Source organism: Passer montanus, unplaced genomic scaffold, assembly GCF_014805655.1.
Source record: "Passer montanus isolate IOZ18808 unplaced genomic scaffold, ASM1480565v1 scaffold47, whole genome shotgun sequence".
Taxonomy (NCBI): domain Eukaryota; kingdom Metazoa; phylum Chordata; class Aves; order Passeriformes; family Passeridae; genus Passer; species Passer montanus.
In genome coordinates this window covers 6,709,408-6,731,906 of record NW_024369596.1, presented here as the reverse complement: position 1 = coordinate 6,731,906, position 22,499 = coordinate 6,709,408, and the positions used below count along the sequence as shown (strand labels likewise).

General features: G+C 44.7%; 1 protein-coding gene across 5 annotated transcripts in view; it reads left to right on the top strand.

The window, feature by feature from the left end:
* The window catches only part of ARHGAP32 (Rho GTPase activating protein 32), a 238,680-nt gene that overhangs the window by 41,976 nt on the left and 174,205 nt on the right, over nucleotides 1-22,499 (top strand). For 2 of the 5 annotated variants that reach the window (XM_039721962.1, XM_039721963.1), the window contains exon 1: nucleotides 20,442-20,542. The exons of the other annotated variants lie outside the window; for them this stretch is intronic. The gene's annotated coding sequence lies outside the window, so the exon portion shown is untranslated. Of the gene's footprint in view, nucleotides 1-20,441; nucleotides 20,543-22,499 lie in introns of those variants that run through there. 5 annotated transcript variants of the gene reach the window in all.

Below are 22,499 nucleotides of genomic sequence, written 5' to 3'. Positions count from 1 at the left end.
CAGGGAGCAGGAGACATGGTTTGTTGAGAAAGAGTTCTCTTGGCCCTTCAGTTCACAGCAGCACTGCAGCACATGTTAGCTGCACTGAAGGGCTCCCAGTGACCCTCACGGAGGGATGCTGGCACTTCAGCTCACTTGAAGCACATGCTGGATTTCACATCTTTCTCAGTGGTTGACACACAATTACTTACGGCTGGGGAATTGGGGAAGAACAAATTGGCCTCTTCCCAGTGAAGGTTATTACTATTTAGCTTTGCCCACTGGAGCATTAGATCAGCATAAAGGAAGAAATTGATCTTTTTTCTGTTGGGCTTTTAAAACAAGCAAAACACTTTTCTTATTAGAACATGGGAGTTTTACCAGCAATGCAGTTGACACTAAATAGTTTTAAGCAGAAGGCATTGCTGTAGATGAGGATCATCTGCAATTAATTGACGGAGCTGGGACATGAGAGAGGACAGCATGGGAAAGCATTCTGCTTATTTCTGTCCAAACTGCTTTTTTGGTGTGACATTGTTGATCAAATCAGCCTTATTGCTGATAGTTGATATTGATAATGAACCTATAAATTTTTCCATTGTGACTTTTTGTGACTCTCCCGGTTTCAGTTAAAAGCTCAGCTCCTAGTCCTGTGTGGGAGGAAGGACGTGTATCCAAGATTCCCCAGTTCATGGAATGCCCATTTTGGGGCCTGTGAGTCAGTCTGGCTCTTCTGACCATGTTACACAGAGGAGATAAGAGGCAAAATTCCCTTCTGGTACAGCTGCTAAGAAGTTCTTGGGAGGAAAGAGCTCTTGAAAAGTGGGAACTGTGAGACTTTGGTGATGAGGTGCTGCAGCCCTGGGATGGTGTTGCTTTGATGAAGGGGGTGTAGTGGAGAGGGAGCATGTGGATGGGAATCCACAGAACTGGGAGAAGGAAGTAACCAGGGCTGAATTAAAAAAAAAAAAAACAAAAACCAAAAACCCAAAAATGCAGAGTTTGAAGAAGTGAAAGAAATCCATTTACTTTTACACATGATAGAAAGGCTGAGTCTGGAGAAATTATTTTTTCCTGCCTCCCACACCCCCTCAGGAACACCATCTGCAAATGTTTCTCTTTTCCAGTCTAAGGAGTACCAGAGGAGATTAGAGCTGTTTTTTTTCCCAGACTTTAGACGGGAGATCTCTAGGGACATGTCTACTCACTTTGCAGCCAAGCTTCACTGCTTTCTTCCTTATTTTTCTTACTTTAAATGAATGTCCTCAATATAATAATAAAAACAACAAAACAATTCACTTAAGGACTGCAGTAAAAAAATGACTGTGTGACATGTCTGCCCATTCAAGACACCTTTGAAATGATGTTCTGAATGCAGATGAGGTTTGGATCTTCCCATTCCTGCTGCTTTTGCGGGGCTGGGCACATGGCAGTGTCAGGTGGGGTCAGGGTGACAGTTTCTGGTCCAGCAGTTCCCCTTTGTGCTCACCTCAGATCCCCATGGCAGTTCTGAGCATTCCCAACCTTGTGTATCACCTTGTCTTTACAGCCCTGTCACTGACTGGGGATGTACTCTAGCAAGAGATCTTACTTTCACAATGTTTTCCTATTGTTTTTTGAAGGGAAGGTGGAAGAGGAACCTTGTGTGAGGCAGTTGTAAGGTGAGCCATGTCTGTATAAATAGAAGTGCTGAGCACGTTGGATGAGCTGCAGCAGAAATGCTTCTCAGAGGCCGGAGAGCTGCCTTGGTGAAATGATCACAGAATTGTGAAGCCTGTCCTTTCTGGCTGCTGCCATGGGGACCTGCACATCAGTTTTTCCTCCCCTCAGTCATCCTTCAAGTGCAGGTTCATTTAACATTGTAATGAATGCATTTTAGACTCCTAAAGTTTGACCAGAGAGCACAAGGGGTGGGATGGCTGCAGCAGAGATGGGGGTGCTGCACAGGGTCTGTGCTGTGCCAGGAGGAAAAGGGTGTCCTGGCCTCTCGGAGCTGATGTAGGGATTGTCACCTCATTTCTAGCTGTGCCTTCACTCAGGATGGGCTTGGCAGTCCACAGTGTTATTTCTCCAGTTTCCAATGGTTTGCAGCGTAGAGTAGGAGAGTCCTTGACTTCCTTGGCAGTGCTGTCTGCAGAAGAGACACCTGGCAGTGTTTAGGCCCCTTCACTCAGGGTTATTTGAGCACACACAGCTTCTCCTCTCCTCTGCAGTTCAGGGTACTGGGAACAGCTCAGCAAATCTGTCTTCAGAAGCCTCAGTTTGGTCTCTTCCAGAACACTGAAAGCCTCAAGTTGTCATTGTGAAACCAACTTTGCCCCAGAAGTCAGATGCAGACTGTTTTACATGCAGAGTGTCTGATCTCTGTACCTGATCCCACTGTGCTGTTGAGCAGGTGAAATCACTTGGTAATGGAATCTATTTGTGATATAATTCCCAAGTTTTTGTGTTCTCATTTAATTTGTCACTCAGTCTTTATTTCAGTCATCTTGGATGTACACTGGCATAAAGCAAGTGTAAGGTAGGCTGGTCCTTAAGGAAAAGGAAGAATCAGGATAGTACAAATCCAGGCAGAACTGGGTCTTCAGTTATTTCCATGGGGGGGACCTGGTGATGCCTGTGCAGTTCCTTTTCTCCAAAGCTGCACATGCTCCAGGCCAGCTGCCTCCATGTGACCTGTCAAGGTTTGTTATCAGCCATTCATCCTTAATCATTGGGAAAATTGATCAGGGTGTTGTGAGTAACTGAGGGTTCCGAAAATCTCCCTTCTGCATGGAACTGCAGTTAATGGACTTCAGAAATAAGCTGGGACAGTCTGGCAGGTACCTGCTGGTTCAGGAAGTCACACACAGACAATTAAACTGAATCCACTCAAAATAAATTGGGCAGGAGTCCAGAAATTCAGTCACAGCCAAGGTGTCCCAGCAGCACTTCCCAGGAGTGCCGTGGCTGGGTGTCTGCTTCAGTGCTGCATTGATGCATTTCAGCTCCAGGATGGCTTTCTTCCCCATCTCCTTTCTCTCCAGACTTCACACCACGCTGGGTGCTTTGCTAACAGCTCTTGAAGAGCCTGTTTGCCTCAATAATCTGATCAAGGAGGAACAGAGAGATTATTTCCTTTAGTCTTTCAACAAAAAAAGAGGAGCCTGTCTTACTATTTATTGCTGGGCTCCCTTTGTTTTTTTAACTAGGCCAGCACTAAAAATGGAAGTGAAGATCCCAGAAATTTCTTTTGATTAGCCTAAGTTTGAAGAATGATGTGCAGGGGAAAAGGTGGAGAAGCTACTGAGGATGCTGGAAAACACTGAAATAATCCATTTGGATCCTCAGATGCCACATAAAGCAGGAGCTTGTGGCTCCAAATATGAAAACAAAATTAGTCTCTCAGTAATGTGCGCTTTTTAAAATAGTTTATTGGATTTTTCGTTATGTTTTTGCTTATGTTAAAGTGGCATTTCAAGCCTCTGTTGGAACGCATGGACTATATGTCTTAATTTCATCAGTCCTTTTGTACAGAAGCACTGTGAGAAGCACAATGTTTTCTCCTTTTTTCAAGCTCTATTTTTTTCCTCTCCCTCTTCCTTCTTCCTCTGTTTTCTTTTTTCTGTAGGAGTGTCATGATATTCAACAATGGTAAAAACATATTGAATCTTACAAAAATTTAATTTGAATATTTGAATATTTTTAAAAAAGATTCTTCTTTATAATGCACTGTGAGACACCCTGGAGAAATTTTTAAGGAGATGGTTTCTGGCTTAAATATTCAATAGGATTATTTGTTTGATGATTATTAATAATTATTATTACTTTTATTGTAAATATTATTTCTAAACCCCTTGCATCTAGATCAAGTCACAAGAAAGAGCAGAACCTCCGCCCTGCACTAAAAATGTGAGTTTTGCTTTCACTGTTGACAGCAGTAAATTTGACATGAAAACAGTCTGAATTTATATGATAGCACTTATTCTGGAGCAGAGCAGGAATTCCATCAATTTGATTGTGACCAGGAATGTAATTCAAAATAATTCTCCAGAATGTGATTACTTGTAGTACTGTCATGTATTGCCCACCTAAAAGGGCTGAATTAAATACTGCATCACTTGACAGGAAATCCGTAAAGGTTTTAATCTGAGGTCTGTGGCTAAATCAGTCATTATTATGTCCCATGCCCAGGAATCCAGTCACAGCAAGGATAACATTTGCATTAGTCTGCTTTAAAAGCTTTAGTTTAGATAAGAGGGAAATCCTGTGCTGTGTGTCAGGACTGAAGGCAGACAAGGCTGATGCACCACGTTGGCTCCTGTACACAGCACTTTGTGCATCTTCCCAAGGGAAAACACTGCCTGGCACAACTCGAGTGATCCAGGATTCCGTGCCAGCCCTGAGACTGCAGCTCCTTCCCTGGAGCTGGGCTGGGCTCCTGTGCTTTGTCCCGGCAGGCAGAGAGTCCTCAGCTGCACCAGAGTCTGAGCTCAGCTCTGCTACTGCCTTCAAACTGAGAAAACCTCTTTTCAATTTCCAGAGGAGCTCAAACATTACTTTCGCTGCCCCAGGAATGTTCTTGGAGTAGATTTTGTTAAGAGACAGGTTATATTGCTGAATGCGTCAAAACCATCAGTTTGTCTGCTGTGTAGGAACTTAAATCAGGAATATTTGTAGCCATTTTCCTTCTTCACCTGTCTTTCTCCTGCCTGTAATAGAAAACTTATGCCAAGTGATTTTTATTTTATCTTCTTTGTAATAAATGTTTCTGTGCTTTTTCTGCTTTGGAAGCAGTGTTGGGAAATCATTTGGGCATCAGGCACTGGGACTGAGATTGCTGAGGAGCATAACTTACTGGTTTCAAACTTCTGTATTTGGAAACATTATTTTAGTTAGTGGTGACCCTTCCAAAATCCTATTCTAGGCATGAAATGTAAGTACTGTTCCTGGGTGGAACTTCTGATTGTGGCACATTGTTAGAATTAACTTTGTAACAGGGAGCTGTGGATCTCCCTCCAAAGAACTGGTCAGGAATGGTTTGGGTTGGGAGGGCCCTTAAGGCCCATCTCATTGCATCCCTGCTGTGGGCAGGGACACCTTCCACTAGCCCAGGCTGCTCCAAGCCCTGTGCAACCTGCCCTTGGACACTTACAGGGATGGGGTGGCCACAGTTACTCTGGGTGGAACAGACAATAAAAGGCAGCAATTCTGTGGCTATAACCCAAGGTTGATGTGTTGGCCACTGTGTCCCACTGTGTCTGGGAGAGGGAACTTGCTCCAGAAATGTCCAGGAGCGAAAAAGCATCTGGATGTGCTGGTTCACAAGGGTGTGGGGTTGCACTTAGGGAACCTGCCTAGTTGCATTTTTTCATAAATTACAGTGCTTCAGCATGCCCAAACTTTTCTTTCTGCAGTGTCTGCTCTCTGTTTAGAGGCAAACTTTTTCTATTGCTTTTAACTTCCACTATTGTTTGCCTTGCTTGTTTCATTTAATCTCTTTCTTTTTTGAAAATGTTTTCTCTATTTTTCTTTTCTCCCCCTCAGTATATCTGTCCCCCCTTCTCATTGCCTCTCTTCCTGAAAATCTTTGTTTCTCCATCTTTTTTGTGTCTTGTAGGTTACTTGTCATGGGGTGAGAGTGAGGGACAGCAAGAAAAAAACATGGCAGTTTTTAGGTCTTTATTAAAACCACACTTGGTAAGACTTAACATTTTTAGAAATGCTTTCCCTGAGCAACTGTCACTTTCAATGCTCACTTCTCTAGTCAGCAAGGTATTTTGAGTTCCTTTCATTTTCATGATCTTCATTTAAATGCAGCCCCTTGAACTCCAAGAGTGATAATTGGACACCCAATTTACTAGTTCTGGAATGCTGGGTGTTTGGCACTAACAGAATTGGAATGAAATCAGCTGTGAGTCCTATTTGATCTGGGAAAGATGTGTCTGAGCTTTTCTGTAGTGATTTAAAGTGATGGGGATGGTCTTGTTTTTAATTTGCAAATATTAGGCCTTCTTGCAGGTAAGCCCTGTATACAACTTATGTGTAAGGTTATATATTGAAAGCAAGTCCATAAGCAAAAGCTGATCATTTGGAGAGCCTGCAGTGAGCATTAGAAGCCTGAGAAATAAATGTGTTCTATATGTGGTGCAATGAGTAGAGTTTAAATTTTCTTTCTTTTATAAGATCTTGATTTTCTTAAGCTTATGCATATATTTAGGATTTTTTTCTAATTTCATTTGTAAAATTATTCTTCGTTTCCCAGATAATAGGACACAGAAAAAAGACTTTAGTACCACTGCAGATTAGAGGCCCTTAGCAGAGGCACCAGCTCTGCCACCAGTTCTGGTTCACAATTGCAGCCCTTAGGCATGAAGTTGTCAGAAACATCCAAATAATCACCTCGTGTGCTTGAAATCTATCTGGTGCTTCCCCAGATTCATCCCTGAGGAGTTGTTGGCAGTGTTTGTTTTCACGCTGGATATATGAACGTATTTAACAGTTGCGTAATAGCGCTGATCCTTTTAAACAAGTTTCAGAAGTCCCCCATGGAGTGGTCCCAGAATTGCAGGATCAGCTTGGATCTAGGCTGGAAAATCTCTCCCAGGCCATCGAGTCCAGCCTGTGCCTGATCCCCACCTTGTCAGCGGCCCAGAGCACTGAGTGCCTGTCCTGGTTTGACAGTGCTATGTTCAGGCCTTCCTTGGACACCTCCAGCGATGGGGACTCTGCCCCCTCCCTGGGCAGCCCCTTCCAGTGTTTAACAACCCTTTCTGTGAAGAAATTCTCTCACCCCGTGTTTTTGGGTGTTGGTGCCAGTGGGGTTGTTCTGGTGGTGCTTTTGACCCAGGGTAAACGTCCTTCTCCATGGTCAGGTTTGAAGTTGTATTTATGTTTGAAGACGTATCTGTTTTTGAGGGGCGTGCAGAATTTTTCATCTGATGCTTTTATCTGCATTCAAGGAGCAGTCTCTAAATCTGTTGTGGCAAATGTGCACTTTTTTATAAAAATACCCACCTGTAAATATTGATTACAATGACTTCTTTGCACCAAATTACAGTGTGCCTGTGCCAGGGCATGACTCACCTGCCACCCCACGGTTGTCACCCAGGAGTCTGACACTTATGTTTCTTTTTATAGGTTTGACTTAAACATAGTGACTCACTCATTTCCCTCCATTCCTCTTACAGAAATTGAGTCTCAAAACATCTTAAAAGCCATGTGTGTGGATTGTTGAGATGTTAAAAAGGGACAGCCTGTTCTTCCTGGAGAGAAATCAGGTTTTGGGTTTGAGAGGTTTTTGGTGGGACTGGAAAAATAGGCACAAGTGATTCCACATTATCCACGTGTGTTCCCCTGGGAACAATGGCCCTACCTTGCCATGTCACCACATGCAGGTACTGTGGGGAGTTGTATCTTGCTCACAGTAGTAAGAGCTGGTGGTTGGTGTAGGAGCTCTGCCATGGTGCAGGTCTGATTTTTCAGCTGCCCATGATTTATTGAAAGTTTGTCTGCTGATGCATAACATGCTGCACTGCTATACTATTTACTATTATTTTATATTGGGTCAAATGAAACACTCATTTCCTTTCACAGGTCTGTGAAAAAAATTTGTTACTTGTTTGGTTTCTATGGGTGCTCAGGGGTGAGCTCAAAGGGCTTATTTTGGCTCAACAAAATGTGCAGGAGATTGTCTGCCTTCCTTGCTGGCCTGACGTGATGATTTTTCTTCCTCCTGCTTTATTGAGGAAGAGGAGTCTGTATCAGTGAGCCAGCGTGGCCTGTGAGGGATGGGGAGACAGAGCTGGGATTTTGGAGACCTGACTGATATCCCACAGTAATTAACTCTGTGCCCAGACTGGTCATTTAATGCCCCATTCTTTCGTTTGTTCTCCGGCGTTTCTGTGCAGACTCCTCTGTTGGGTGAATGTTTCTGCTGGAACTGTGGAGTTCAATCAATGCTGGGACTGCGGAGTTCAGTCCATGCTGGGACTCCCAGACACAACTGGAACTAACTCATTGAATGGAAAAGTGGGTTTATTTGCTTTCTTTAATGATAGTAATCACTCAGGTGCTGGTATCTTATCCTGTATTCTCTTCTGATTTACTGACATTATTTGTCCTGAAGTTTTGATGCTGTTGAGCCCTCATGTCCATTGAGAATAGATGCTGGAGATCTGTTTAAAATAACTGGCAATGGATGTCTTAGAAATCCTGTCCCCCTGAAAGACTACCTTGAACCAAGGTTCAGGTAGTGCTTTTCAGGAAAAGCTTGTATTTAGCAGCTTATGTTGGATTCCTTCTCTTTAATCTGTGAAGAATTTGATTTATGCCAGCAGCAGTTCTTTATGAATAATGAAAGTAAGTTTGTGAACCAGAAGAGAGGGTGGCCTGACCAGCGAGGTGGCTTTAGGGGAATGTTGCTTTCCCGTATTTAGGATGTTACAAAGGATACAAACAAGTGTTCTCTTTGGCTCCTCAGGCTGGGTTTGTCTGCAGTCTCTTTTTTCCCCCAAGAGCAGCATCCTCTCAAGCACTGTTCATAAGCCTGTAACTCCAAGCAGTCACTGAGATGTGTGTTTAAAAGTCTGTGCATGACCAACTGCAGCAAGGCCGGCAACAGTGGAGCATCCTTATGGATTCTTTATCTTATACCTGTAGGAGGGTCTTGAATCATGACTTGGGAGTTTCAGGTTGTTGACCTGCGCTCTGGTGATTTAGTCTGTTACCATTCAATCTGTGATAACCCCTTGAGGGGTGTGTTGATTTGGCATGGCCTGTTTTTTTAGTAATGGCAGGGGAGGAGACCCTGGGCGGGGCACAGAGATAGCTTCTGTGAGAAGCTGCTAGAAGCTCCCACCATGTCCAACAGAGCCAATTTCTGATGGCTCTGAGGGTGGACATGCTGCCGGCCCAATCAGAGAGGTTGGTAACGTCCCTGGGATGACGTACTTCAGAAGAAGATCAAAACGGCACGCACACAGTTTTTTCCTGAGGGCTGGGCATGTGTTGTGGCTGCGAGCTGTGCCTGCCTGGCTCTCCCAGCCAGCCGTGCTGCGGGCACACGGGCAGGGCTGGTGCCAGCGGCTGCTCCTTCCCAGTGCCCCGTGTGAGGAGAGGCGCTGGAAGTGCCAGCGCTGTGGCAGGAGCTGCCTGCGCCGTGGTGGTGGGGCCACGTGGCTGACGGCAGAAACGGGTGGGCAACTCCCCTGTGCAGAATCTGGGTGAAATCAGCCTCTTGGTGCTGTGGGATCTGCAAGAATCTTTACATTGATGGAACTTGTTGGCAATAGTACCTACAGGCAGCAGTTTTCTTCTAGTCAGAGAGGAGGAGGAAGTGAGGACATGTGAGGGAAACAACATGGCAGCACCAAGGTCAGTGGAAGAAGAGGGGGAGGAAGTGCTCCAAGTGCCAGAGCTGAGATTCCTCTGCAGGCCATGGTGAGGACTGTGGTGAAGCAAACTGTCCCCCTGTAATGCATGAAGTCCATGGGGGATGCAGAGATCCACTCGCAGCCCATGGGGAAAGTGCTCCCACTGGAGCGGTTGGATGCCGGAGAAAGCTGAGATCCAGTGAGAGACCCAAATAAAGAGAAAAGGCTCCTGCTTCCAGAAGAGACAGAGAAGGCCCTTGCATCCAAACTAGAGCAGCCTAGCCTTAAAAGACTGCACCCTGTGGACAAGTGACCCACACCACAACAGTTTTGGGAAGACTGTTTGCCCATGGGAGGGACCCCACGGCATCACAGAGGAAAGACTCTCTGTCCTGAGCGAACAGATCTTGAGTGATGATCAAAACCTCCATGCCTTGTCTCCCTGTGCTGTTGGTGGGAAAGAGGGCAGAGCTGGGGCGAAAAAAAAAATGTTTTAAAGGCTTATTCTGCTTCTCATTATCCTCCTCTGACTCTATTAATAATAATTTTACTTTATACCATTAAATTTGATCCTGTTTTGCCTTTAGAATGTTTTATCCTAGTCCTTATTTCAACTCATGAGTCTTTCATTCATTTTTATCCCTCCTCTGCTCAGCTGTAACATAAGAAAGTAAGCAAACAACTTGCATAGGTCCCTGGCATTTGGCCAATGTCAAACCACAATGGGGGGGGGAGGAATGGTAATAATTGTAAACATACCACCTTTTCCACCTTTTTGCTGAGTGAAATATGTCCAGTATTTGTTAAAAAAGAGTATTGCATGTGTGTAAAACACTGGGTTTCACCCATAACTAAATGATCAACTGCTACATTGCGTGAATATGGAGTGTACAGGGCTGTGCTTAAAGTAAAACTCAGCCTTGCTGCAGAGCTGTGAGCATGAATAGAAGTAGCACATGAAATCCTCAGTTCATTCCAGTTACTGAGAAAATGCTTTAGATCTATTTTCCAGTTTGTGTTTAATTTTAGTTACCTGTGGATGTGAGGATGTTTAGAAGTGTTATGTTGTGGAGACAGCAGAGACAGGGTTTTAAACTGCTGTTTTTACACCTTGTGTGCTCATTACATTCTGGAAAGTTACTGTGGAAGGAGCCTGGTGGGGATAATTTCCAGCTTTTTAGCCTGGTGAGGACAATTCCCAGCTTTCCTGCTGCATGTTCAGCAGGGCTGGTTTGGGGGCCAGGTGGCTGGGGCTGTCCCAGCCTTGCAGTGCGAACCAGCCTGGCTGAGCTCTCCTGACTCTGGGGTAAATTACACTGGGCACACCTTGGTTTTTAGTTCTCAGACGTATTTTTGGAACATCTTGCTGCTCACTTTTCTAGTAGGTGTGTTCAACAGCTTCTGTTATTCCCTTTCCCACCAAACCAATAATGAAATTCCAGAATGGTTTGGGTTGAGAGGGATCTTAAAGCCCATCCTGTCCTACCTCCTGCCATGGGCAGGGACACCTTCCACTAGACCAGATTGCTCCAAGTCCCATCCAGCCTGGCCTTGGAGACTTCCAGGAGTGGGAGTGTTAGGAATTCTGAATGTTGGGCCTTGGGAGCAGGGCTGGAATATCCTTTTCTGTGTGCCCTTTTCCCCTGACCATTACACTTCAGTGTTTTCTGGCTATAACACACATCCAGGCTTCTCACATAGTGTTATCTATGCAAAACTAATGAAAAATTTGCTAGAAGATTCCCCAGGCTTGTTCTCTACTATTTTCCTGTGGTGCTTTGTCAGTTTATTATATCTTAAAATGTTTAGATTATATCCATAAGAAAAGCAATTAACAAAAATCTGTGCATCAATGGATTATAATGAGAGAAAATTAGATTTGTCTTTCATGTTCTTCTTTTTCTGTTTCAGAAAACGTATAATCTCCTTCATGTTCAAAACAGCCATTTTATTGTCATTTAACTGTGTGCTATGTTAAAAAGCTTTCAGTGGTGTTGAAAAAAAATTGCAGAAGCTATACTTAGAGAAAATACAGAACTTACCTTTTAACAGAAAGCATTTATGTCAAATTTTTAACAAAATCAGTGATTTTTCATGAAAAGATTAGGATAAAAATGCATTCTGTGCTTTGTTTGTGTATTTTTCTGAGTGGTAGCCAGACTTGATCCTTACCTTGGAACATCAGAGGATGAGCTAAAGCTTGGAGGTGCACTGGTTTTCCTTGGGGGTAGGAGCAGGAGCAGCATTTCTTGCTTTGCAACATGTGTGTTACGTTACGTAAGATCTAAATTTCCATGTATTATCCCCATCTTCCAAAGTTTAAACACAAAAATAAACCCCCAGTAACAGCAGAACGAATCCTTTCCTGGGCATCTCAGTGATCTTGTCCTTCTTGATGCAAAGTGAATGTCAGCATGAGAGAGAGAGACACTGAGTGACAGTTTCCATGAATATTACTCAAGCCTCATAAAACAGAATATTCATGTGTTTATAGCACTGGAGTGGAGGGGAATTTGCAGATACAGAGCTGTGACTTGCCAAATAAATGCCCTGCAGGCCAAGATAAGACTATCTCTGAACAATGAGAAATTTCACCTGTGTTTTGGAACTTCCTGCATGTTGTGTTTCTGTCCTGTTGGCTGTTTCTCTGTGTTGAGGCAGCACCTTCTGTGAAGAACAAACTCCACACCTCATTTATTTGGGGTGTTCCAGGTACTTGTGTTTCAAAGTAATTGGTGCTTCAGTGCTGGGCACAGATCACAGGCTCTTCCAGAGGGTTCTGGGTGCTCCTATCCATGCTACTGGGTTTTCCCTGGGTTTTTCTGAGCTCCCTGATTTTCTGTGTAGCTCCAGGCCTTCCCAAGGCTGTGAGAGTCACGTCCAGGTATCAGCAGTGTTCCAAGTCACTCCTGAGCTTCCAGTGTAGCTCCCTCATTTACTTGCCTCCCAAAAGCCCCGATACCTTTACACAGCTGGAAAAAGCCTTGTATAAAGGTGAGTTCCCAAATTGAGGTACCCTGTGTGATGCTGCTTGACACACAAGCTTTAAATCCAGGTTTATACCAAGAATTTCCTAATTTCCTCTCCCAGTCTGCCCTGCGGTGCAGAACTGTCTGAATTTTGTGAGACTGAGCTGATCCTTCTGCTGCTTCTTCCGTGTCTCCCACTTTTACAGTACAGTGTGTTGTCTCCCTTCAGCAGTCCCAGCTGATTTAACTGGATTTCTTTCCCTTCTTCAGCTTTCAGACTTGCTGCAGAGTAGGGGAAAGACTGTCACCTGTGTTGTGCTTGGGGAAGGAATGCTTTGCATAGCCATATTTCTAGAGCCAAGAAAATAAATCTGTATTAGCATAATAATGTGTCCCATGTCTGGATAAATGACCTGGGAGAGAAAATACTTTGTCAAGTGGTCTTGGTGTCAATTCTTGTGTCAAGACCTCTGGATAATGGATTTAACTTTGGCTGGATTTTGTTAGCATTTCATTTGCCATCAAAGCTGTGGGCATAAAATGTTGGTTTAGGGGCAGTAGAAGGACAGTGTTAAAAACTAAAACCAAGTGGTGTTCCTCAGCTTTTTCCAACCTCTCTCCATAGGTTTAAAAATTGCAAGACTTGCTTGAAAAAACTTGCTTTTTTAATTGTAGCGGGGTAAAGTAGTTTCTTAGAAAGCAGTGCTTGGGAAAGGAGATACAGGACATTTTGTGATAATGAAGGAGTGAAAGAAGAATATTGATAAGAGGTTGTGGAAGGGCTGAGGTAACAGGGCAATGAAGGATGCATGTGGGAAAGCGGGGTGATAAGGTGGAGAGCAGGAAACAGGATGAGAACTTGAAAACGAGAAAGCAGTTGAGTAGGAACCTGATGAAGTAAAGCAACAGAGAGAGATGTGAAGAGCAGGGCAAAGTGAAAGTTGGATGTCAGGTTTTGGGCCATTTGATATGGCTTAAAATGCACCTAAGTAGAGGAGGAACGATTGTGAAAATGTCTTCCAATAATATGAGAGCAAGGCAGAGGTCACGAGGGGTCATTTAAAGATACCTTCCTGTGCAGTAGTGTCTGTGCAGAATCCAGCTTCAGTCAAATGAAGCTTCCTGCAGGATTCACTGGCTCACCCTCTGGGATGTGTGCCCTAACTTCCTCATCAGTCCCAAATCACTGATTTTTGAGGAAATAGTGCACATTCTTTTATGGGCTGATGTGGAGAACTGGGCATGACACTCTGAGAGGTTACACAGGCAGCTTTGGGAATGGTTGAGTAATCACCAATGCTCTTCTGACTTTCAACTCCCTGCTTTTCACAGGGAGAACATCAGCAATATCCTTTACTAGATCAAGTGCTTGGATGCTGAGTGTGGAGAAGGAAGGTTTAACTGCCTGTACATGATTAGAAAGAAAAGAACTGAGAGATTGTACAGATGGAGGTACTTAAACCACAGTATCTACAAACTTTAATGTCTGAACAGGCAGAACTATAGCCCTGTTTCAGAGAGGGTCAGTCAGAGTGAAAGGAGAATGACGGCTGTGATAAGAGCAGGCAGTGACACAGAAGACAGACATTCTCCTCTCCTTCTCTCCTTGCAACTGTCTTGGGGAATATTTTAAATAAAAGCTTTCATCCAGGAGGAGACTGAGGTGAGATAGAGGCAGAATTATTGCTAGCGCTATTACAGTATATTCCTGTGAGTCAAATCATGATTGCTAATATAAAAGCAGAGCAGCTCATTGCCAGCTTTACACCTGGGGAAAAAGCAAACTGGAGTCCTTTGTAGGACTGTGTATTTAGACACAGTGTATTTAGTGCCTGACAGCTACACCAGAGATGCATAATGCAATTCCCAGCTCTTCCACGTGGGCAGCTCCCTGCTGTGCAGGTGTGGAGTCAGATCACTTCTGTTGCAGAAGAGGGACTGTGCAATCCCATGGGACACCTTCCTGCAGCCTAAAGATGCACTGCTCTGGTGGTCTGGACTGTCCACGGCGCTCACAACCAACACACATTTTTCAGTTCATAGGACAAAAGAGAGGATCAGCTTCTACTTAAAGAGTGGCTAGGCTGAAATGTACGATGCTCAGAAAGGAGAGGTATGGACAGATGGGGGAAGCATTTGAAATTTTTCAACTCGTGCAGTCTTCTCTGGTTATAGATACATAGATGCTCACATCACTTGCAGGATGTTCTTTCTGTGTCCTTGCTAGTGCAGAGCTCTTGCTCTGAAGAGGCTGCTCCATGAGTTGCTGTCTTTTGGGTGCCAGATGCTCTGACCTGGGGGCCCTGAAATGTGTCTGTGCTGCTGCCACTTGACGTGTTCTCCCACTGCTTGGACTTGGTTGCTTTCCACCACATTCAGTCCCAAACTGTGGCTCTCCCTTGTGGGTCCCTTCTGTCACCCAGCTTTAATGAACAGAGTTTCTCTCTTGGCCATGAATTTTAAGGGTGGCAAAGCTCTTCACAGCAGTGTCAGGAGATCAAACACCTCTTTCCCCTGAGCTGCCGCTGCTCCTCCCTGCTGCTGAACCTGTTCTTGTTTTCTCCAAGGCTGGAGAAGCCCAGACCTTGTGTGTGATAATTGCTGTGTGTGCTTCCCTCTCTCACATCTCTGCTCTCCATCCCTCGGGAGTTTTTCATCCTTGTGGCTTATCTTGCACTTTCTCAAGGTTCAGTGAGATAGGTTTTCAAGTCTTTAGCCAGGTGAAAACAAGTCCAAGGAATGAACTGCTCCTGAGCAGCTGTGACACTGATGATCTATTTCTCCATAGAGAACTTGTGAAAATGTAAATTTTTAACAAAGGTTGCTGTTTACTTTGCACTACAGAGTTCTCTTTTGCCATGTCTAAGACACTTTTGAAGGGAGTACCTCTGAGTGCAGAAGGGAATTCCCTGAGGGCAGGTGCTGAGGTATTATGGACAGTGCTGAACAGAGAGGTGGGTCACACACAGAGACACACCTTGGGCACAGCACCACAGGACAAGCACAAACTTATCCTGATCAGCAGCTTGCTCAGACTGTTTGGGGGAGTGGGGGAGGAAGAAAGGCAGTGTGGGAATGCTGCAATTACTCATGTAGTTAAGTGTCTGCTCCACAAGGCTAGTTTCCCTTTAGCCTGGAATAAGGTTTTGCTAACAGTAAGTTGCAGGGATCATCTGTTTCTTCTTCTAGCAGGGATTCCACCAGTGAAGATTGTGGTTCATGACTTAAAAGCACATGCTGTGTGTGCCATGCAGGACTTGGAGCCAGGCAGGGACTCCTTTGCTTCCTCTTTGTGTGCTGTGTCTGGTCTGAAGTCTGAGTATCCTATTGGAGCTTGACACTTGTGCATTTTATAATGCAAAGTCATAAGAAAGGATCTGAGTTTTCAGTGTGGGCTTGACTGTGAAGTGTCAGGCTTTGCCTCATTAGGGCTGTGCAGGAATGCCACACAACGTGCCAGTGTCTTTGCACAGGTACAGCACCTGATGGCTCAGCTTGGCTCAGGTTTAGGAGGGGGAGGTGGGACACTCAGTTCCATGTGTTTGCTCAGCGCCTCTAGCAATGGCTGTGCTGCTGTGACCCTTTTACAGACTTTGTTTTAGCAAAAACTGCATTTGACACTTTTAAACACAAGGCTTGGTTGGCAGCTGAGGATGTCCCACGTTAAGTACCCAGTGTGAGTAGAGCTTGGTCTCCACATCCCAATCACCCTTTTGCTATGAGGTTTGCAGGGCTAGGTTTTCCCTGAGATCCTGAGTTGTTTCTTCTCTCCTTCCCTTGATAAACACATACACTGCAGTTTATGAAGCCAGTAACACACCTGCAGCGGATTGGTTGGGCATCACAAACCCAAGGTCTGTACCAAGGAATTCAGCAGGACAGAGGTCTGGAGATGCAGTAACTGTCCTGGAGGTGCAGTAACGCATAGCTGGGTCAATGGCCCTTAAGAAGATTAGCTGGGAGGGGTGCAGCAGTGGCAATCCACTTCTGTTTAAAGTGGAGCCTTGGGCGCAGCTCTTGCCCGGGATAATGTGCAGGAATGTCCCTCTGGACAGGGACTGGGAGGTGCCTGCTCAGCACTTCTGCCTTCATGTGGGAGCACGGCTGCAAACAGCCTTTCAGAGGCTCATCCAGCCCTAGCTGTGCCTGAGGAGCCTCTGATGTGGGCACACCTTGAAAGGTTTTTACATATATTTTGTCACTCACAAAGTGCAGCCTAGTTTTCTCTTTCTTGTGCTGTGATTCACCAAGTCCTTCCGGTATAACACTACCATTTTTCATATAAAAATTACATTAAACAGGCCCTGAACAACTGCACTCTGTGGCTGGGAGAGGCAAATGTCCTGTTATAATCCTCAGGAGAAAGCAGTTTGTGACCTATATCATTAATTAGCAATGAAATAGTTCTCAGCTTGGGCTAGCAGCAAGATTTTCTTTTAAATATTTTAGTTTCTTGGTTCCAGCTGTCCAGTTGGTCTTTGTTTCCTGAACTTGCTTTAGTGTGTGTTGAGCAGCACCTCAGCTAAAATTGTGGTTGTAAAATACCCTACAAGAATGGTGGTGCTTCAAATACTTTACTCAAAAATTTGTATATCTTAACATTGAACTATTTTTGCATTAAATTAATATACTTTTGAAAACAAAAGCAATCCTACAGTGTCTTCTTCTGCATGCATTATTAATGACAATCCATTTTAAATTTAATGAAAAATTATGCAAAGAGCAAGGGAGAGAAAGGCTTGCAGCATCCTTGGTCTTTCTCTGCCTAGATAACCTCAAGGAATGTAAGAGGTTATATTTAAAATCCTCTCTTGGCTGGCACTTTTATCTTCTTAAATGGAATAGTGTTTAAACTCAGAGAAACTATCAAAGGTGGAAAGAAAGTAGTGGCAGAGGCAAGAAGTGGTAGAGAATTGTATAATCCTGTTCTTTAAGCAGTTGACAGAAATTTCTGTTAGGAGGGAATTGTCTGAAATAGGAGTTGCTGTTGCAGCTTCCCAAAATTTATTTACGTGGTAGAAAGCTGAATCATTATGTAATCAAATTATCCATGTTAGTTCTTTCAACCTGAAGTTAAACAAATTGGTCATGGGTTCAGCCGTGTCATAGAGCAGCTTTCCAGGCTGGAGATTTGTTCTGAATTTGATTCTGAGCCACCTCCTGTTACTCCAAGGATTAAGAGATAAAATGTTTCCAGGCCAAGTCCTATTTTAACAGCAAATTAGAGCTTGCAGTTAGTGATACCTCTCTGCTCTGCTCTCCTAATTGAAAAAACAGCAACAAACCCCCATTTGAGTCACTTGTTATTGTGATAATTCAAGCCCTAACTACAGGGAAAGCAAAGCTGACTGGAGAGAGATCTTGTCTGCATTGGCAAAATGATCCCTTACTGTCAAAACTTACCTCCAGCAGAAAGAACCCAGCCCATGTGCTGGAAACTTGTGAGGTTACATCAAACCATAGCAGTTTTGAGCCTGGTTGTATAAGAGACATCTTAAAGACCTTTTTAAATGTGACACTTGGACATGCACAGTGCTGTTCCTAATAAGTGGTGAATTCTAGTTAGCTGTGAAACAAAATCCTTGTTACTGTTTAGCTGTGCAGTCCCGAGCCCTGGCCTTGGAAAAAGGCTGCGCTGCACTGAAAAATGTACAGATAAAGAGCAAGAGAGGCTCTGGCCTTGGTGGGTTTGTAGCTAAAGTGCAGGAGAACAGGTAGCCCTGGATGAGGAGAGAGGAGCTCACAGGAGGAGCTGGAGGTGGGATCTCAGCAAGGAAACACAAAGCCAGCAGCAGGGCACAGTCCTCTGCCATGCCCCCAACACCTGGCTGTGTAGGGAGTGCATGTGCTCAGTCTGTCTCACTGAAATGCACCTTCTCTCTGCTTGTCAGAAGTTCCAGGTAGTTGGAAGAGTCTCCTGGAGCTGTAGTGAATACATTTCCCTAATTTTTCCCCGCAGCTATTTCTACTCCTCTGAGCAGGGTAGTAGACCTTAAGCTGTAGCAAATGCTGTGTGGACAGTGTCTGTTGTGCTTTTATGCTTTATCACTTTCTGAAGTGGCAGCTTGGGTTTTGCTTTGGTTCTGTTACATTCAGCTTGCATTGAACACGGTTCACCAGGAGCTGTGGAACCGGGTTTTAGTCTCACTCCTTTAAGCAGAGGTTTATCTTCTGTCTGTGGTCACCTTAGGGTGCATTATTTTATTGTAGCACACCTGGGTGAGAATTTCCACGGTTTCCTACCTTGTGTTCTCATTCTGTTGGTGCTTTGGCACCTTCGACCACTGGGGTCCCCTGCCCTGGCTCTGTCCCCATCATTCATGCAAATGGAATTTGAATTAATTTCCCCACTCAAGTCAGAGAGGTCATGCCCACCAGTTCAGGTATAAACTCGATGGGATGACTCCACCCAGTATCCCTGGGTCTCTGTCACTGGGAGCAGCAGGTGGGGGGTCCAGGGGCAGGAAGGGTGTTTAAACAGCTTCTGCAGCCCAGCAGCCACTGATGCAAAATGAGAACTTTTTTTTTTCCTCCATGGACATGTTGTTTCCCATTAAGTTCTTCTATCTTTAGGTTGTCCCATTCCTGCATGTCTGTTTTGGTGAAAAAAAGAAAAATTAGCATTGGGAAAGAGGGATTTGGAAAGGATCATTAAGCTTTCTAGGCACAGAACGGGTATAACCTGTTTGACTTTGCTCAGCTTTGCCAAGCTTGAATCTTCTCTGTCTCCTGTAAGTGCTGAGCTCATGCCTGGCCTGGCTGTGTCCTTAGGCATCAGGGCTGATGAACAGGGTCATTGTCACTCGGTTATACAGCATTTAGCAAGCAGCGCTGATCCAACCATTACAGACTAAAAAATAACAGTTATACAGACTGTTCTGTATAATTTGGGGTTGTGCAGCCTCTTCTGTTGAATTTTAAACCAAAAGATTGTTGTTTTGGAAATATTTTTGTCTTTCTGAACTTGGTGTTTTGCTGAGTCCAAAAAGCATACAGAATTTCACTCCAAATCTTCACATACACTGATAACCCTCAGCATCCTACCAAGTTGATAGGAGCTATGTGCAAGACCTTTAGCTTCCACATGGAGTGTCCATGGGCTGTGGCCAGACAATACTCAGTATTGCTACAAATTCTAGCTTGTACCTTTGAGTTTCAGGCAGGAGTAGCAGTGATAACAATACAGAAATTCTTGGGCTGTTTCACAAAAGTGAGAAGAGCTCTGCATTCTGTACTGATACAGAAAGATTAAAATGACTTGATGAAGGTCACACAACAAGATGATGGCCAAGCCAGGACTGAGGGTCATCCATCATCCAGGCTTTCCTCTTACTTACTAAACCTCAGTGCCTTGGATGGAGAGCTCATCATCCTCACTGCTGCATTGGTGGTCTGCTGAAGGATTTCAGTCTTTTAATGGGATCTGAAAGTTGGGTTGTAATAATTATTTCTCATTTCTGGTTTGGTGTATGAACTAGAAATTGTAATAGCAGTTTTTACACAGCTACTTTTCAAGCTGGCTGCATAAACAGAGAAATAAATTAAGGCTTACAAGTCTCCTCTGGGAATGCAGTAAATATTACCCTGTTTTCCAGAAGGAGGGAGCAGAACAGCAAACACATTAATGTGATATATTCAAGGTTAACCAGTTGGCAGAACTGGGAATAACTCCTGCTCGTTTGGTCATTACTGGTCACTTGTTTAAGCTTTATTTAGGGGTTGGACCACGCAGAGCGGGTGAAAACATCCCTGCGTGTATCCGAGGTTCGGGGATGGAGGTGATCAGGACAAAGAGATGCCTTTTCCTCCTGCAGCCGGGAAAGGGTTACAGCTGAAATGCCTGTAGCAGCCTCAGGAAAACATGAATCGGTGCTGCTGAGGGAGGGCAGGATGGGAGCCCAGACCCGCGAGCTGCCTTGTGCTTCTCCTTTTTAAACACCCCTTTTTGGGGGGGTTAAGCCCGGGGCTCCGGAGCATCGCGGCGGGGCTGGCGCGGGGCAGCCGCTGCCCCTCCGCGCCCCGGCAGCTCCATCGCGCTGCTGCCGCGGCTCTGTGCGTGCTGTGGGCGCTCTGCTCTGTGCTCTGTGCTGCCTGCTCTGTGCTCGCTGTGGGCCGTACACGCAACATGGAGGGAGGGACCGGCGGCGCCGCCGCCTTCCCCGGCAGCCGCTCGGCCGCGCTCGCCGCGGGCACCGCCGGAGCCGCCGCCGGAGCCGGGAGCGGCCTCGATGGATCGCACAGGTCAGTGCCAGCCGTACCCTCGGGACGCTCCTCCGGGACGAGCCTCCCTTCCCTTCCTTCATTTGAACCCTCATCAATGGCGTGCTGAGACCGTATCTCCGAGGGATGTAATTGTTTCACACTTGATCGGAGCCGGCGATGCCTAATAAAAATGTAGAGCGAGATTAAGGAAGGCAAGCATGGCGCTTCCACCCAGCAAATGCAAGTTCATTCTAATGTTTGCTGTATTTTTTAACCCATGTAAATGACTGTGTGTCTTAAGTGGTTGAGTGTTTGAATGGAGAAAGGTTAATTGCCTGCTTCAGCCACATTACACTGTGTAGCTCCCACCAGCATGCAGAAAGCAGACAGTCTAATTTTGCATCCCATCCTTTTTGTGACAGCAGTCCTTGAGGCATTTTCGGGTAAAGTGTGTAGAATGTGGTTATCAGCATGACAGAAAATGCATTTTTTCTACTAAAAAATCTGCTATATCCTGTGCATAGCGGAGAGGAGCACACAGTGTGTACTTTGTGTGAAAGCAGCAACAGTCACAAGGGTTCTTTGTTGAGAGTATTTTTTCCCTTTCTAATGGATAACTAAAACTGTTGATGGGATATGGGTTTAGGAGCAGTAGTTCTGGAGGGCTAAGTTATCTTGTGTGTGTTGTTAAAATTCTTGTGGAATGAGGCAGTGCTGATTATCTTCAGGGCAACTCATCTCCTTCACCCTGGGCTGGGGTTTGTGCTGTGCCTGATAGGAAGTATGCCTGGTGCTGCTGCAGTTCAATTGGGATTTTCTACTTCAGGGCTGAGAGTGAATAAATATTTACTGCTGAGGTAAAAATGAGGGAGCTGTGGACCTGGTATCATTTATAATTTGCTGTTACCACCTACTTGGGTTACAGATCAAGGTGGTTTTACCACATCAGAAGCTATTTGTGAGCCAAGGTGCCAGAAGCTGGAGACGCAGATTCTTATTTCACTGTTTAACACATTATCAACAAAGTCTTGGTAATTTATGCTAACTCCTCCTACTTCACTTACACTGCCAGAAACCTAAGGAGAGTAGCTCACATCAGTACTGCAAAATTTCTTTGAATCTGTCTGTGTTTTCTTTCTTCCTTGAAATATTTATCCTTAGGAAAGCTGCTGCTGGATATCTGCTCATTGTTTGACTTGGGCACTGTGAGAAAGGTAGTTGGAAAATGTTGGTTCCACTTTCTTGGAAACAAAGCTGTATTTAAAAATTAACTGTGTCTAGTGTGCTAATGCTGAAGGCTTTACACTCCCCGGCTTCCTTTGTCATGGAAAAAGCACAAGATGCAATATATTGGCAATATGCTGTTACCCAAGGATAGAGCCACAGGCTTACCAGAGGGAATTTTGTAAATAGCAACTACAAGATTTGTGTTTGGTGTGAATTCCCTTGGGAATGAGAGCTCTGATGTTGGTGAGAAGCTGGCAGTGTCAGTATGTGCAGTGTGAGGTTTCTGGCTGAAGACAGTTTAGCAGTGGTTTGATAAAATCTATGCAGTTTTCCTCCAAATGGATCTTGTCATCCATGAAGTCTGCAGATTAAATAGGTTTTAGTTCTAGCAGAGACGTCCCCTTGTTTTGTCACTTGTTCAGAGAGTCTAGAGTATGACAGAACTAAGGATGAGCATATTTTGGTTGGCTCTCTGAGTGCAGATCCCTTGCTCATGTCCTGCCTTTCAGCACAGAGATAACAATACCACAGAAATTGGTATTGTTTTTTGGAAGCTAGGCTTGCATTTAACAGGATTATAGGAGTATTTTTAACTTCCTGCTCTCACTCCAGTGCTCCTGATGGATGCTTGGAGTGCAGGGAGTTTGCTGGTTATTGATGTCAAAGTGAATGCGCTGTGCTGATGCAGATTTTCTTCAGGAAAAACATCCTTTTCTGAGTGGCACATGAGAGGGCTGCAGAGTCCTTGTCCTGCCCATAACAGTGGCTT